The sequence below is a fragment of the Myotis myotis genome, unplaced genomic scaffold (assembly GCF_014108235.1).
Source record: "Myotis myotis isolate mMyoMyo1 unplaced genomic scaffold, mMyoMyo1.p scaffold_m19_p_2, whole genome shotgun sequence".
Classification (NCBI taxonomy): Eukaryota; Metazoa; Chordata; class Mammalia; order Chiroptera; family Vespertilionidae; genus Myotis; species Myotis myotis.
The window spans coordinates 110,758,581-110,776,337 of NW_023416324.1; the positions used below are offsets into that span (position 1 = coordinate 110,758,581).

Genomic DNA, 17,757 nt, shown 5'->3' on the forward strand with positions numbered 1-17,757 from the left:
AAATAATGTATTTACAAAAAAATTGATTTAAAGAAATGGTATAAAAATAGATAATAGCAAGTAAAAATAAAATAAAATTGAATGATGAAAAAATAATGTGAAAAAAAGTAGAAAATAAAGCAACAAACAAAAAAGGAAAACAAAGAAAAAAGCAAAAAAAAGAGCAACAAACAACAGAAAAAAGCAAAAAAAAAAAAAGAGCTAACAAAATAATAAAAAAATAAAAATGAAAAATTGGAGTGTCTTTCCTTTGGCTGGCTTAAGATCCCAGTTTTCTGGAATGTCTGTGATTTTTTTTTTTTTTCTGGGACTGAAGGCCTTTCTATAGGCTAGACCCTGTTAACTCCTAGGGACTAATCAGATTTTTTTTAATCCTTTGTACCATTCAGGGTGGAATCGGGGCGTGGCTGTATTCCTTGCCTGGAGACTGGAGGGAGGGGTTATACATTCAGGAGAAAATGGCTGCCCAGAGAAACCAAGATGGCGGCATAGGTTAACGCCGGAGATTGCTGCCTCGAACAACCACTTCAGAGATATAACTAAAGGACAGAACGGACATCATCCAGAACCACAGGAAGGCTGGCTGAGTGGAAATTCTACAACTAGGAGGAAAGAGAATATCATACCCAGACTCAGAGGAGGCGCAGTGCTGAAGTGAAATACTCAGGTGCAGAGTGCGCGCGCGGAGCGGGCTGGCAGCGGAGGGCGAGGCTGTTTTCAATCGGGAGGGAGTTTCAGACTCTGAGCTCCAGATCCGGGCGAGTCTTTAGGGACCCAGACTCAAACAGGAGAAGCGGGACTGTCTGGCTTCAGTCGGAACTCGAAGGCAGCTTTCTCTCCGAGGTTTGCAGGGGTTGCTGGGACTCTGAGGGGCAGAGCCTCTGTGGACGGGACTGAGAGCAGCCATAACTGCTTGTTCCGCCCGCCTTGTAGATCCCCAGGGACCCGCCCCACCCAAGCCCTGTGCAGAGCCATTTGCCAGATAGCCTTAGGCAAAGGCTAGATTAGCACCGCCCTAGAGAGCTTCCAGCACAGAAGCTCTCCCACTGCAGACACAGCTGACTCTCATAGCCAGTTAGCCTGGAGGTCAAATCACCCCTGGTACTGCCAGACAATCAAGGCTTAACTACAACAAGACTGCCCACAAAGACCACTAGGGGGTGCACCAAGAAAAGATAAAAAAATGCGGAGACAAAGAAACAGGACGCAAATGTCAGAAATGGAAGATATAGAGCTCAAAACCACACTTTTAAGGTCTCTCAAGAACTGTCTAGAAGCTGCCGATAAACTTAGTAAGGCCCTGGAAAAGACTGGTGAGACCGCCGATAAATGTAGTGAGATCCTCAAGAAATCTAATGAGACCCTCAATGTTGTGATAAAGAACCAACTAGAAATTAAGCATACACTGACTGAAATAAAGAATATTATACAGACACCCAACAGCAGACCAGAGGAGCGCAAGAATCAAGTCAAAGATTTGAAATGCGAAGAAGCAAAAAACACCCAACCGGAAAACCAAAATGAAAAAAGAATCCGAAAATACAAAGATAGTGTAAGGAGCCTCTGGGACAACTTCAAGCGTACCAACATCAGAATTATAGGGGGGCCAGAAGAAGAGAGAGAGCAAGATATTGAAAACCTATTTGAAGAAATAATGACAGAAAACTTCCCCCACCTGGTGAAAGAAATAGACTTACAGGTCCAGGAAGCGCAGAGAACCCCAAACAAAAGGAATCCAAAGAGGACCACACCAAGACACATCATAATTAAAATGCCAAGAGCAAAAGACAAAGAGACAATCTTAAAAGCAGCAAGAGAAAGAAACTCAGTTACCTACAAGGGAATACCCATACGACTGTCAGCTGATTTCTCAACAGAAACTTTGCAGGCCAGGAGGGAGTGGCAAGAAATATTCAAAGTGATGAATACCAAGAACCTACAACCAACATTACTTTATCCAGCAAAGCTATCATTCAGAACTGAAGGTCAGATAAAGAGCTTCACAGATAAGGAAAAGCTAAAGGAGTTCATCACCACCAAACCAGGATTATATGAAATGCTGAAAGGTATCCTTTAAGAAGAGGAAGAAGAAGAAAAAGGTAAAGATACATATTATGAACAACAAATATGCATCTATCAACAAGTGAATCTAAGAATCAAGTGAATAAATAATCTGGTGATCATAATAGAATCAGAGACATAGAAAGGGAATGGACTGACTATTCTTGGGGGGGAAAGGGGTGTGGGAGATGCAGGAAGAGACTGGACAAAAATCGTGCACCTATGGATGAGGACAGTGGGTGGGGAGTGAGGGCGGAGGGTGGGGCGGGAACTGGGAGGAGGGGAGTTATGGGGGGAAAAAAGAGGAACAAATGTAATAATCTGAAAAATAAAGATTTAATTTAAAAAAAGAAAATGGCTGCCCAGGTTCTGGGCTCAGGCGTGACTCAGCACTCAACTTGCTGCCACCTCTCCTGGACCCCCTCTCTCCCCATCCTCTCCCCAGATTCCACTTGTCCGCACCTTCTCCTGCTCCTCAGCACAGGTGAGTGTCTGTATCTTAAATGTCCTATGAACAGGGTTCAGTGGGAAAATAAAACCACAAACGTCAGCTGCAGAAACGGGGAAGACTGAGTCTCTGTGAGCTCCTCTCCCTCTGGCACTGCTTGGTGTGGTCAGCACTTCAGGCTGCCCCCTTTGGACTCAGTCTTCCGTAATTATGGAACCCAGATCTCAAATCCCCTGGCCCCAACAGTCCTGCGGATGTCTTTTCCCCAATCAGAGGCTGTGCCCGTCCCAAAGGATGTGGCTGGGTGCTGCGTGGTTTCCCTCTGACCCTCTGGGCTCAGAGATCTGGCAAACCTTCCTGCCCACATCCCTGGTTTTTACCTTTCCAGGGGAACTCTGCCCTACCCGGCTACAAACTGTCTCACCAGCTGAGTCTCCTTTGCCAATTCAGGGTGGATGTTATTTGTTTCAGATGCTCATTCTATTTGCTCCGGGACAAGCCTTAAGACGCGTCTACCTATTCCGCCCACATCTTGTCTCCTTGATGGCTTTTTTATACACCAATAATGAAATCTCAGAGAGAAAAACTAATGAAAAAAATCCCATTTACGATTACAACAAACATATTAAGATACTTAGCAACAAACTTGACCAAGGAGGCAAAATATCTGTACTTGGAAAACTACAGGACGTTGAAAAAATATATAGAAGATGATAAAAACAAGTGAAAGAATATACCACATTCATGGATTGGTAGAATCACCATCATTAAAATGTTGATTCCACAAACTTATATAGAATCACAAAAGATCTCGAATAACTGCAGCAATCTTGAGAAAGGAAAACAAAGTTGGAGAAATCACAATACCAGATTTCAAGTTCTACTACAAATAGTACTGGCACAAGAATATGCATATAGATCAATGGAACAGAACAAAGAACCCATAAAATGACACAAACCATAACACTCAATTAATATTTGACAAAGGAGGCAAAAGTGTACAACAGAGTAAAAACAGTTTCTTCAATAAGTGGTGTTGAGAAAATTGGACAGATACAAGCAATAAAATGAAACTAGACCACCAACTTACACCATACACAGAATCAACTCCAAATAGATAAAAGACTTAAATGTACATCAAGAAACCATAAAAACACTAGAAAAAACCATACACAGCAAGATCTTAGACATAACTCTTAGCAATAAAGTAAAGGAAACTAAGGACAAAATAAACAAATGTGACTACATCAAAATAAGAAGCTTTAGCATAGCAAAAGAAATCATCAATAAAACAAAAAAAGAGCCCACTGTATGGGAGAACATATTTGGCAATAATACATCTGATAAAGGGTGAATATCAAAAATATATAAGAAACTCATACAATTTAACAAAAGGAAGACAAACATTCCAATCAAAAAATGGGCAAAGGACATATAGATGGCCAAGAGACATGAAAAAAAGCTCCAGGTCTCTGATCCCCAGAGAGATGCAAATCACCTCACACCTGTCAGAATGGCTACTGTCAAACAATCAAGAAATGACAACTGATGGTGAGGATGGGGAGAAAAGGGATCCCTAGTACACTGCTGGTGGGAATGCAGACTGGTGCAGCCATTATGGAAAACAGTATGGAGTTTCCTCAAAAAATTAAAAATGGAGCTCCCATTTAACCAGTAATCCCACTTCAAGGAATATATCCTAAGAAATCAGAAACACCAATCACAAAGAATGTATGCACTCCTATGTTCATAGCAGCACAATTTAAAATAGATAAGATCTGAAAACAGCCCAAGTGCCCATCCTATCTAATAAAAGAGAAACATGGTAATTAGCCGTACCTCCGCTACCCTTCCCATTGGCTAATCAGGGCGATATGCAAATTAACTGCCAGCCAAGATGGCGGCCGGCAGCCAGGCAGCTTGAAGCGAACATGAGGCTTGCTTGCTTCAGTGACGGAGGAAGCTAATGTTCCCGCCTGCTGCTGCTGGCCTCTGAGCTTGCAGTTAGAAACATTGTTACAAATATAGAAGCTAAACAAAACCCCAGAAACCTGCTTTCAGCCAGCCGGGATCTTAGAGCTGGAGTTGAAACAGTGTTTTGATTATAGAACCCAAACAAACCAGATACCTGCTTTCAGCAGCGGAGGCCTAAGAGCTGGAGCCAAGCCTCAGAGCTAAAGCTGGCCCAGAATTAAAAAAAAAAAAAGGAAAAAAAGAGCAGTTGGGAGCTTCAGTCAACCGCCAGCCTGAAAACAGCCCTCAGCCCCTCACCCAGACTGGCCAGGCACCTCAGTGGGGACCCCCACCCTGAAGGGTGTGTGACCAGCTGCAAACAACCTCTAATATAACGTATTAAAACTTTATAAAGATATGTTTTTCCACTACCACCTGGACTACCCAAGAAAACACGTTTGGGGTGTACAGTTTGATCTTCGATGGCTGAAGTTATAGTCTGAAAGGTTGTCAACTGTTCATTGTTTAGAGAATTGATCAAAACCTCTGCCTGTTGTCACATGTACAATTCATCACATGTATTTGTATTCGTTAATAAAGGATAGTCCGGAAGTTGAAATCCAAACATTTTGTTCCATGCAACGTGACTACTTGAATTTTGTTAAGGGCATGCATTTCACAGTTCACACAGGCACCTTCTCTTTGGTGTAATTTCCAACAAAAATCTTCAATAAAATGAGATTTATTCTCATCCCATATTTTGTCTGGATCAGAAGGACACCCAAACATACATATATATGCAAAAAGTTGCCATAGTTGTTTGGACATATTAAGGATGATGGCCGAAACCGGTTTGCTCAGTGGATAGAGCGTCGGCCTGCGGACTGAAAGGTCCCAGGTTCAATTCCGGTCAAGGGCATGTACCTGGGTTGCGGGCACATCCCCAGTAGGAGATGTGCAGGTGGCGGCTGATCGATGTTTCTCTCCCATCGATGTTTCTAGCTCTCTATCTCTCTCCCTTCCTCTCTGTAAAAAAATCAATAAAATATATTTAAAAAAAAAAAAAAGATGATGGCATTGTCAATTGTATCTTTCCAGATAATGTCCAAAAACAACCAAATTCACGATCGACAATGACAGATCAAAATACACGTGTGCAATTGGCACCAGCGAGAGCTTTATAAGCACCGTGCATGCGCGAGTCAACATTTATTTTTAAATTGCCAGTGCATGTCATATGTACTGGCCGGCCAGTCAGGTGGACAGATGGTTGGTCGCTTAGCCTTATAAATATATATATATAGATTCTACAAGCCATTATAACCAAAGCAGCCTGGTACTGGCACAAAAACAGGCATATATAGCAATGGATGAGAACAGAGACCCCAGAAATTGACCCACACATTATGGTCAATTAATATTTGATAAATGAGGCTACTGTGCTTTAAGCCATTTCAGCTTACAAAAGGTTTCATAGGAATGCTCTACTTTTGGATAACAGGGGGAAACCTGTATATCTTCTGAAGAACACTTGTAATAGAGTCTCAGGAACAGAAAGAAAATTCATGAAGAAACATGAATAGCCCTAGAGGCCTTTGGGCCATATTCAGAAAGGGAAAAGGGGAAGGGACAAAAAGAATATTTGAAGAAATAATAGCTGAAAACTTCCCAAACTTCATTCAAAACATTAATCTACATATCTATGACATTAAATGAACTCCAAGTAAAATAAACTCAAAGAGATCTAACCCATGCCCTACCCAGTTTGGCTCAACGGATAGAGTGTTGGCTCATGGACTGAAGGTTCCCGGGTTCGATTCGAGTCAAGAGCACATGCCTGGGTTGTGGGCTTGATCCCCAGTAGGGGAGGTGCAGGAGGCAGCTGATCAATGATTCTCTGTCATCATTGATGTTTCTCTCTCTCTCTCTCTCTCTCTCTCTCTCTCTCTCTCTCTCTCTCTCTCTCTTCCTTCCTGTCTGAAATCAATAAAAGTATTTTTTTAAAAAAAATAAATAAATAAAGAGGGAGATCTAAACCCAGACATACCATAATTAAGCTGTGGAAAGAATCTTGAAAGCAACAAGTGAGAAGCAAGTCATTACATAGAAGGAATCCTCAGTAAGATTAACCTCTGACTTCTCTCATCAGAAACCATCGAAGCCAAAAGACAGTGGAATAACTTGTCAAAATGCCAAAAGAAAAAACTCAAACAAGAATTTCCTATCTGGCAAAACTATCCTTCAAAAATGAAGGAGAAATAAAGACAGTCCCAATAAACAAATACTTAAAGAATCTATCATTAGCAGACCTGCCCTGTAAGAAATATTAAAGGAAAAAACTTCATGATAAAATTTTAAAAAACAGTATACAATAACTTGAATCTACATGAAGAAATAAAGAGCACTTGTAAAGGTAATTACACAGATAAATACAAAAGACCATAAATTATTCTTGATGATGACTTTGCTCTCCTATCTGATTTAAAAGGACACAAAACAAGCATTATAAATCTGTGTTGAGGAGCATACAATATATGTAAAGATGTAATCTGAGCCCTGGCCAGGTGGCTCCGTTGTTTAGAGCATTGCAACAAAAGGTTTTAGGTTCGGTTCCTGGTCAGGGCACATACCTAGGTTGTGGATTTGATCCTCAGTTGGGGCATGTACAGGAGGCAACCGATCGATCTTTCTCTCTCACACTGAAGTTTCTCACACCCTAAAGTTAATTTTAAAATACATATAAATAGATAGACAGATATGTAATTTGGTAATAGTACCAAGGATTAGAAAGGAGAAGAAGAGCACTATTTACAAGAAAAGATTTTATAAAATATTGATATTAAGTTGGCACTAACCTCAAACTAGAATCTTATAAATTAAGATGTTAATTGTAATTCCCAAAGGCAACTATTGAAAAACACACACACACAAAATATAGTCTATTAAAAATGACAACAGATAATTAAAATGGTACACTAGAAAGCATCTATTTAACACAAAAGAAGGCAATAATGAAGGCCATATCCAAGGGTCACATATTATATGATTGTATTTATATGAAAGGTTCTAGAGTAGGCAAATCAATAGAAACAGAAAATAAATTAGTGAATGACAGGAGGTGAGGGAAGGGAGTAATTAGCAGTCATTACTAGTAAGTAGAGAGTTCTGTTTGGATGGTAAGGATGGTCGCATATCCTTGTAAATATCCAAAACTACTCAATTGTATATATATATACTGAATTAAACGATAAATTTTATGGCATGTAATTTATTTCAACTTTTTTAAGACACAGGAAAGCTGCTTTAGACCTCACCTAGATGACAACAGAGGAATGGCAGCAAGAGAGATCCCCTTGGCCTCTGCCCCTAAAACTTCAACAAATTGATCAACTGAAACTCAACGAAGGATTCCCTGCTCAACATAGAGGTATCCTGAGAGATCCATGCACTGAAGGATCTAAAGGTGGGCAAAATATGAACAAACAGGGAAGGTGAGAAGGGAGGAGAGCTTAGACAGCCACAGACACAGCCCAGAGAGGGGAGAAAGACAGCAATAGCAGGCACATCTGTCTGCGGGGAGGAGTAGAGAAGCTCGGTGAGCACTCCTTTAGGAGTGAGTGGTAAAAACTGTGCTCAGCCCAGTTGCCTGGGCAAGGACACAGTACAGAAGTTTTGCACATTGTAGGGTGGTCCATGCTCCAAACAAAGAAATGGAGCCACAGAACCCTACCACATCTTAGACTCTTAAAATTTACCTCTTGTTGTTCTTGGTGTCCAGTTGAGGAACACATTATCTGTAAACCTAGAACTATTAGTGCAGAATAGCTATTTTCCTCTTTGACTGATCGCAAATTGGGGCACAAAGCCAGAGGTCTGCGGTCACCATTACTGAGAGGGCAAAACCCCATCCCAAAGCAGCATGGATATACTGACCGCAGCCACAGAGGTCAGCTTCAGGATTTCAGAGCTAAAAACCTTGTAATTCAGCACCATCTACTGGAAAATAGTAGAAGGACCTCTTTACAGAAAACTGCTAGAGAGGGACAACAATACATAGATGTCTAGCCAGAGGAGACCAGCAAATATGATGAATATGGTAGCAAGGCAGCTCAGAAGGAAAATGAAAAATCTCCGGAAAGTAAACTGAAACACAGGATGTATGTAATATAAATGACAGAGAATTCAAGATTGCAGTCTGGAAATACCCAATAAGATGCAAGAAAATACAGACAGGCAATTTAATGCACTTAGAAAATAAATTAATGAACAAAATGAGTACTCTACCAAAGAGATTAAAAATTGAAAAAAGAATTAAACAGGAATCCTGGAAGTGAAGCATTCAATTAAGGAGAATATGAGTGAACTACTGAGCAAAGGAAACAGAGCCGACCAGATGGAGGAAGAATTAGTGATATCAAAGAAAGGAATCCACAAATGATGCAGAGGGAACAAGGGAGAGACCTAAGCATAAAAAAATAAAAGAGCTCTACGAGAACTATCTAACTCCATCAGAAAAAGCAGTATTAGAATAATAGGCATGCTGGTAAAAGAAGACAGGAAGAAGGGAAAGGAGAATGTATTCAGACAGACAGTGAATGAGAACTTCCCAAACCTAAGGAAAGAACTAGATCTTTGAATCCAAGAAGCAAACAGAACAGCTAGTTACCTTAATCCACAGAGGCCCTCTCCAAGGCAAACTGTATTAAAACTGTGAAAAATTTAATGACAAAGTAAAAATTCTCAAAGCAGCAAGGGAAAAGAAGTGACCTACAAAGGAAAACCCATCAGGTTATCAATGGACTTCTCAGCAGAAACTCTACAAGCCAGAAGAGAGTGGAACCAATATTCAAACAACTGAAAGAAATACCAGCCACAAATAATATATCCAGCAGTGATCCTTGAAATATGAATGAGAAATGAAGGCTTTCCTAGACATACAGAAGCTGAAGGAATTTATCGCCAGAAAACCTCCATTACAAGAAATACTCAAGGCAGTTATGCTGCCTGAAACAAAGAATCCTATCTAATAAAAGACAAAGATGGTAATTGACCGTATCTTCACCACGCCTCCCATTGGCTAATCGGAGCGATATGAAAATTAACCGCCAACAAAGATGGTGGCTAATTTGCATACTGCAGGCAGGGCAGGACAGCGCAGCTGCCAGAGTGAGCTGCCATCCTGGGCCCCAGGTCGACCCCAGAAGCCCCAGAAGCTAACCAGAAGCCGGTGATCGGGGGGAAATGGGGGTCCCCTGCCCAGGCCTGACACCTCTGGCGGAGGCGTCAGGCCTGGGTAAGGGGCTGATCCGGTGATCAGCGAGTGATGGAGGTCAACGCCTCTGGCCAAGACATCAGGCCTGGGCGGGAGGCCGAACAAGCAATCAGAGGGGTCTGGGGGTCCCCTGCTCAGGCCTGATGCCTGGGTCAGAGGCATCAGACCTGGGTGGGGGGTGGAGCCAGTGATCGGGGGAATATGGGGGTTCCCAGCCCAGGCCTGAAGCCTGGGCCAGGAGCATCAGGCCTGGGTGGGGGGTGGAGCCAGCAATCGGAGGGGTCTGAGGGGCCCCTGCCCAGGCCTGACACCTCGGCGAGAGGCGTCAGGCCTGGGTAGGAGGGCCGAGCTGGTGATCAGAGGGAGATGGGGGTCCCCTGCCCAGGCCTGATACCTCTGGCGGAGGCATCAGGCCTGGGTAAGGGGCCGATCCGGCGATTGGAGGGTGATGGGGGTCAACTCCTCTGGCCGAGGCGTCAGGCCTGGGCGAGGGCGGAGCCGGTGATCGGGGGAGAGATGGGGGACCCCTGCCCAGGCCTGAAGTCTGGGCCAGAGGCATCAGGCCTGGGCCGGGGGAGCCAAGCTGGTGATTGGTGTAAACTACAGAGGAAACACCTTTTCTGACCGCTCATTGGCTAAGCTTCCTGTATGCCACTGGTAATATTCTTAGTGACTTGGGTAATACGAATCCAAAAAGGTGATCTAGGGTTTTTTACCACACTCCTGGCGAAAAAAACGAAGGTCCGCTGCTGGAGGGCTAAGAAATGTCATATCCTGATCCACGGGACAAGAAAATTCATGCGTACTGTGAGGAAAGGACACAACTCTATGGTGAGGACTGATGGACATACATTATCTGAGAAAAGAAACTACAGGTGACAAACAGCATGTTTGGTGCTTCAAGAAAGAAGTTTGTAGAGGGGGTCGACAGTGACTACCATAACGAAAATATGTACTACAGCCAGTCTTCTATGTTTCTACATCGGTCAGAAAAAGATTGATAACCTGGGAGAAACCAAGATGGCAGCATAGGTAAACACCGGAAATTGCTGCCTCCCACAACTTCAAAAATACAACTAAAAGACAGAACAGACATCATCCAGAACCACAGAAAGGATGGCTGAGTTGAAATTCTAAAACTAGAAGGAAAGAGAAAAGCATACCGAGACTCAGAAGAGGTGAGGTGCGGGAGTAAAATACAGAGGTACAGAGGCGCATGCAGAGAGTGCTGGCGGCTGAGGACAAGGTTGTCTTTTTCAATCGGGAGGAAGTCTCAAGTGCTGAGCTCCAGTTCCGGGCGAGTCTCTGGGGACCCAGACTCACATGGGAGAAACTGGACTGTCTGGCATCGGTCGAAACTCGAGGGCAGCTTTCTCTCAGAGGTGCATGCAGCGATTGCCAGGACACTGAGAAGCAGGGCCTCTGAGGGCAGGGCTGAGAGCAGCCATAAATGCTAGCTCCACCCTGTTGATCCCCCAGGACCCCGCCCCACCCAAGCCGGGCACGGAGCCTTTTGCATATGAAAGGCCTGGCCCTTTGCAATCTGATAAATACCTAACAAATTGCAGTTGGCCCAAGGCCCCAGGGCAACTTGCATTGCGTCACAGCTGGCTCCTGCTGGGTAGCCTCAGGCAAAGGCTAGATTAGCACCTCCTTAGACATCCAGGAGCCAGTGTGCCCGTAGGTCAGAGTGGGACCATCCACATTACAACTCCTCAGATCCATAAAGGACACACTCAGGGGGCAGACTCAGTGACCACCAAAGCCCCATTGAAGCAAGTCTTGCCCCAGAGGGGTGTCTCCAGCACAGAAGTTCTCCCACTGCAGACACAGCTGATTCTCACAGCCAATTGGCCTGGAGGACAATCCCTCCCAGTGTTACCTACAACAATCAAGGCTTAACTACAACAAGACTGTGCACAAAGCCCACAAGGGGGTGCACCAAGAGTGTCTACCTCAGGTAATTGGGGAGGCTGAGCCACTGGGCCCTATAGGACACCTAGCACAGAAAGCCACTCTATTGACACAAAGAAGAATAAAAAAATGTGGAGACAAAGAAACAGGACAAAAATGACAGAAATGGAGGAAAGCAAACTCCTGGGCATAGAGTTCAAAACCACACTTTTAAGGTTTTTCAAAATTTTTCTAGAAACCACCGAAAAACCTAATGAGACCCTCAAGAAATCTAATGAGACCCTCGAGGCTGTGATAAAGGACCAACTAGAAATGCTTAATTTTTAGTTGAAATAAAGAATGAAATAAAGAATATTATACAGACTCCCAACAGCAGACTAGAGGATCGCAAGAATCAAGTCAAAGATTTGAAATATGAAGAAGCAAAAAACAACCAACCAGAAAAGCAAAATGAAAAAAGAATCCAAAAATACGAAGATAGTGTAAGGAGCTTCTGGGACAGCTTCAAGCGTACCAACATCCGAATTATGGGGGTGCCAGAAGAAGAGAGAGAGCAAGATATTGAAAACCTATTTGAAGAAATAATGACAGAAAACTTCCCCTACCTGGTGAAAGAAATAGACTTACAACTCCAGGAAGTGCAGAGAACCCCAAACAAAAGGAATCCAAAGAGGATCACACCAAGACACATCATAATTAAAATGCCAAGAGCAAAAGACAAAGAGAGAATCTTAAAAGCAGCAAGAGAAAGAAACCCAGTTACCTACAAGGGAGTACCCATAGACTGTCAGCTGATTTCTCAACAGAAACTTTGCAGGCCAGAAGGGAGTGGCAAGAAATATTCAAAGTGATGAATAGCAAGAACCTACAACCAAGATTACTTTACCCAGCAAAGCTATCATTCAGAATTGAAGGTCAGATAAAGAGCTTCACAGATAAGAAAAAGCTAAAGGAGTTCATCACCACTAAACCAGTATTATATGAAATGCTGAAAGGTATCCTTTAAGAAGAGGAAGAAGAAGAAAAAGGTAAAGATACAAACTATGAACAACAAATACACATCCATCAACAAGGGAATCTAAAAATCAAGTAAATAAATAATCTGATGAACAGAATAAACTGGTGATTATAATAGAATCAGGGGCATAGAAAGGGAGTGGACTGACTATTCTTGGGGGGGAAAGGGGTGTGGGGGATGCGGGAAGAGACTAAACAAAAATTGTGCACCTATGGATGAGGACAGTGCGGGGGCGGTGAGGGCGTAGGGTGGGGTGGGAAATGGGTGGAAGGGAGCTATGGGGTGAAAAAGAGGAACAACTGTAATAATATGAATAGATTTAATTAAAAAAAGAAATGTTATATTCTTCCCTAGCCGGTTTGGCTCAGTGGATAATGCCTTGGCCTGCCAATGGCAGGGTCTGGGTTCAATTCTGACCAAGGGCATGTACCTAGGTTGCAGGCTCCTCCCTGGCCCGGGCCCAGGTCAGGGCTCATGCAGGAGGCACCAATCAAAGTGTTCCTCTCACTTTGATGTTTCTCTCTGTCTTTCCCTTTCTCTTCCACATTCTCTAAAAATCAATAGAAACATATCCTCAGGTGAGGATAAAAAAATAATAAAGAAGTTATTATTATATGAAAGACACATCTTGAAAATGCCTAAAGAAAGTTGCCATTTTTTCATGGTGAAGGGACTGGAGTCCGTGTTGATGAAAACACCTTGCTGGCTGCAGTGACTGGCAGTGGCTGCAGCAGTGGGGTGATGGGGCTGGTGCCTTCCCCTGATCAGCCTGGTCACCTCCCACAAAGGGAGGCCAGACTGTGGCTTAGGCCCTATCCCCAAGGGGAGGAGGGAGCGGGCCTAAGCCATCACTAGGACATCCCCTGAGGGCTCCCAGTATGTGAGAGGGGGCCGGCTGGGCTGAGGGACACCCCCCCCCCAGTGCACGAATTTCGTGCACCAGGCCCCTAGTCCTATATAATAAAAGGCTAATGTGCAAATTGTCCCCACGGGCGTGAGTTTGACGTGCGCTGACCACTAGGGGGTGGCGTGGAACATGGCAGGCATCGGCAATGCAGTGCTGGCAGTGGGCAGCAGTGGAAGTTCTGCTGGCCCCAATGGGCCCCAATGAGAGCAGGACCGCAGTGGAATGGTGGAGCAGGCGAGCAGGCACACCAGGCCAAGGCAGGTGCCAGCGAAGGCCCTGATCACCGGCCAGGCCTAGGGGCCATACCTGTGCACGAATTTCATGCACCAGGCCTCTAGTAAAGTCATAACATTACAAGTAAAACTACCAAAAGACATATAGCATGACAGGGATAATTAGTGACAACAAAAGCATAACAGGGGTGGGGGTAAAGGTCTGAACTGGAAGATGATGGAGATCAGAGAAACTCAGAATATAAAAAAAACTTACTGTATATATGCAAATTGCTTTATCATAAACCTAATAGTAACCACACACAACCCCAAAACTGAGCCCGGCCAGTGTGGATCACTGGTTGAGCATCAACCCATGATCAAGGAGATCACAGTTCAATTCTCAATCAGGGCACATGCCCAGATTCTGGGCTCAATCCCCAATAGGGGATGTGTAGGAGGCAGTCAATGACTCTCTTTCATCATTGATGTTTCTATCTCTCTCTCCCTCTCCTTTCCTTTCACTGAAATCAATAAAAACATTTTTCAAAAATTGAGACACAGCTGAAAAAAAGAGGAAACACAGAAAAGATATGTGCAATACAACCAAAAAAGAAAAAAAAAACAGATAGAAACTCAAAGGAAAAGAACCAATGGAGAAAAAGCTACCAGAAAATAAGGATAACATAGCTATAGCAAATCCTCATCATCAATAATTACCCTAAGTGTAAATGAACTGAATTCACCAATAAAGAGGCAGAGAGTAGCAGACTGGATCAAAAAGCAAAACCCAACCATACACTGCCTTCAAGAGATACAACTAAGCTGCAAAGACAAAAGTAGATTAAAAGTGAAAGGGTAGAAAATGATTCTCCAAGCAAATAACATCCACAGAAAAGCAGATGTAGCCATACTTATATCAGACAAAATAGATTTCAAGGTAACAAGAGACAAAGATGGGCATTTTATGATGATAAAGGGAAACACTATATCAAGAAACGTAACACTTCTTAGAGCACCAAAATATATAAAGCCACTACTCACAGAACTGAAGGGAGAAACAGACCAAAACAAAATCATAGTTGGGGACCTTAATACTCCATTGATCTAGAGTTAGATAGATCATCCAAACAAAATCAATAAAGAAATATGGGCCTTAAATGGCATACTAAACCAAATGGACATAATTGACATTCATAGAGTCTTTCATCTAAGAATATTATATAATACATTCTTCTCCAGTGCATCTATTCTCAAGGATAGACCAAATGTTGGGTCAAAAAACTAGCATTTAGAAAACAAGTTAATGAAGATTGAAGTTATAACTAGCATACTCTCTTGCCACGACACTATCAAATTAGAAATCAACTGTACAAAGGAAGTAAAGAAACCCACAAATATTTGGAAATTAAATAACATACTACTAAAAAAAGACTGGTTCAAAAAAGAAATAATGGGTGAGATCAAAAGATATATAGAGATAAATAAGAATGACAATATGACATTTCAAAACTTCTGGGATGCAGCAAAAGCATCCCAAGCCTATCTCAAGAAACAAGAGAAATCCCAAGTAAACAACCTAACATTTCATCTTAGAGTACTAGAAAAAGAAGAACAAGATTAATCCAAGGCTTCTGGTCAAGATGGCGGAATAGATAAGCACAGTACTAGAATCCTCTCACAACCACATAAAAAATACAACTAATCTTCAGAACAACCATCATTCAGAATCACGTGAAATCTAGATGAATGGAAGTCCTACAACTGGGGAATTAAAGAAGCCCCATCGAGACTGGTAGGAGGAGCAAAGGTGTAGAATGGGTTGATCCCACACCCATGTGAGGCAGTTTTTAATTAGGGGTTGGGGAGGATATCTTCACTGTGGAGGTCCCCCACTAAGAAGTGAGGGGTCTCAGCCCCACTCCAAACACCTCAGCCCAGAGTTCCGGTGCCAAAATAGAAGTCTCCATAACTTAGGGCCATAAAAACCAGTGAGGATTGAGGCATAGAAAGACAAAGGCTGCTGGAGTCCCAGGCAGTTCCTCTTAAAGGGCCTGCATACAGACTTACTTGGGCTCACTTCCTCTGAGCTCCAGCATTGGGGTAGCAGCTTGAAAGGAACCAGGGACACACGGGGAGAAACTGAATTATCTGGCATCATGGCAAGAGCTGGGGGAGCAGCTTTCTCCCAGACAAAAGTGGTGGCAGAGGCCACTGTTCCTTTCCTGAGCTCTCCCCACCACAGTACTAACAGACGGGTGCCATATCTGAGTCTCCATCAACCTGGCTCACACTGTTTGCCCTGTCCTGGTGATACCCTGAGATCCTGCCCCACCCAATTTGTGGGCTCATCCAAGCCATTTCCAGTGTTTTTTCCATACAACTGGTCTTTCTAGCTAGCCTCATGCTTCAGACTTTCCTAAAATGTCTCAAATAAGCAGCTCACCTCAGTATTCTCTGTACCTCTCACTAAGTGGCCTCAGGCCCAGCACTAGAAGCAGCCTGCCTTGTTTCACACCTTACCCTCTCCTGGGCACCTCCAAGCCCATCACAAATAGCAGCCATCTGCAGATCGATTGGTAGCTCGTGCTGTGTAGCCTCAGGCAGGATACAGGCAGTGTCTAACTTTGCACCTCCTAGAGCTGGTGCACCCAGTGGACTGCTTCAGATCACAACAGATTACAACCCTACCATCATGATCAACACACTTAAGGAGTACCAAAGCCTCATTGAAGCAAGTCCTATGCTCCATAGCAGTGGTCGCCAACCTTTTGGACCTCATGGACCACCAGTGGTCCACAGACCACCAGTTGGCAATCGCTGCTCCATAGGGTTGACACCTACACAGCAGCTCCTCCACTGTAGTCGCAGCTGGTCCTTACAGCCAATTGGCCTGGGGATAAATCCTTTCTAGTGATGCCAACAGCAATCAAGGCTCAACTGCAATAGGACAGTGCACACAAGGGCACACACAGATTAAGTGACTGTCAACAGCATGACAAAGGACTTAGAAACCATAAAAAAGAACCAGTTAGAAATGAAGGATACACTAAATGAAATGAAGAATAATTTATAGGGAATCAACGGTAGAAGATGCCAAGAATCAAATCAGCAATTTGGAATATGAGGAAGCAAAAAACACCCAATCAGAAGAGAAAAAAGTATCCAAAAATAAGAAGATAGTGTAAGAAGCCTGTGGGACAACTTCAAGCCTACCAACATTCATATTATGAAGATGCCAGAAGGAAAAGAGAGAGAACAAGAAATTGAAAACATATCTGAAAAAGCAATGACAGAAAATTCTCTTACCTGATGAAAGAAATAGACATACAAGTACAGGAAGCACAGAGAGTCCCAAACAAGATGAATCTAAAGAGTCCCACACCAACACAAATCCTAATTAAAGTGCAATAGGTTAAAGACAAAGAGAGAATCTTAAAAGCAGCAAGAGAAAAGAGTTAGGTACCTACAAGGGAGCTACAATAAGACTGCCAGCTGATTTTTCAATAGAAACTTTGCAGGCCAGAAGGGAGTGGCAAGAAAGTCAAAGTGATGAATAGCAAGGACTTATAACCAAGATTACTCTACCCAGCAAAGCTATCATTTAGAACTGAAGGTCAGATAAAGAGCTTCCCAGACAAGAAAAAGCTATAAAGCAGATCATTACCCCTAAACCAGTATTACATGACATGTTAAAGGGTCTTCTTTTAGAAAAAGAAGGAAAATAAAGATTAAAAATATGAACAATAAAATGGCAATAAATACATACCTATCAACAATTGAATCTAAAAATCAAATAAACAAGCAGAACAGAAACAGACTCATAGATACAGAGAACATTTTGACGGTTGCCAGATGGGAGAGGGGTACAGGAAATGGCTGAAAAAGGTTGAAGGGATTTAGATGTACAACATATGGAATATAGTTAATAATATTCTAATAACTAAGTATGGTGTCAGATGGTATGAAAAT

The 17,757-nt window shown here is 43.0% G+C and overlaps 1 protein-coding gene across 5 annotated transcripts in view; it reads right to left on the minus strand.

Annotated features, from left to right (window-relative positions):
* The window catches only part of HLTF (helicase like transcription factor), a 169,386-nt gene that overhangs the window by 127,819 nt on the left and 23,810 nt on the right, over nucleotides 1–17,757 (minus strand). The gene's annotated exons all lie outside the window — the stretch shown is intronic.